The sequence below is a fragment of the Octodon degus genome, unplaced genomic scaffold (assembly GCF_000260255.1).
Source record: "Octodon degus isolate 3935 unplaced genomic scaffold, OctDeg1.0 scaffold00129, whole genome shotgun sequence".
Classification (NCBI taxonomy): Eukaryota; Metazoa; Chordata; class Mammalia; order Rodentia; family Octodontidae; genus Octodon; species Octodon degus.
The window spans coordinates 6,177,629-6,178,399 of NW_004524705.1; positions in this window are offsets into that span (position 1 = coordinate 6,177,629).

The window sequence follows — 771 nt, forward strand, 5'->3', positions numbered from 1 at the left end:
ATAAACAGAAAATTTTCTTTCTTTCCTTCTTTCTATTTATTTATTTATTTATTTATTTATTTATTTATTTTTGTGGTATCATAGCTTGAACTCAGGGCCCTGCGCTTACCAGGCAAGCACTTGTTCTACTGAACTATCTCCCCAGCCCAAAATTTTTCTTTAGCTGCACTTTAAAATGACTGTGGATATTTACAGAGGATGTAAGATCAGTTTAAACCTCGGATTCTTTGCTTAAGTTTTCACACATTGCATCAGCTGCGTCTAGCCCCACTTGCCCTGAGGTGCTCCTCTTGGAGCAGTTGTAGAACAGAACATACATGGTTAGGTCCACCTTAAGCTCAGACCTTGAGCTGCCCCATTCCATAGCAACTTTCAGTGCTCTGCCTTTGTAGCATATTTGCTAGGCACACTTTATCACACTTTATGGTATTGAATTTCAAAGTCTACCACTATATGGTCACTGGGTGAGCGTTTGGAGGTCCAGGCCAGAGAGGCTTGGGCCTTGAAGGTGAGCGCGTCCTTGAGGGACAAGGCTCGAGGCCTTGGCGCCCTGGCCCTCCCCAGTTCCTGCTCTTTGCCTTGTGTCCCTCCTCCCCCGAGATTCCAGGCCCGTTCCCCCCAGGGGTGCTGCTTCCTTCCTTTTCAGAAGACTTTCATCACCATCTGGCACGGGCTTACAGTGAGGGCTGTAGCTTCTAGCACGAGCTTCTAGGATGCCCCTTCTGTAAGTAATTCAGACTTTTCTGAAAAGCTAATGCTATCTTCCCAAAA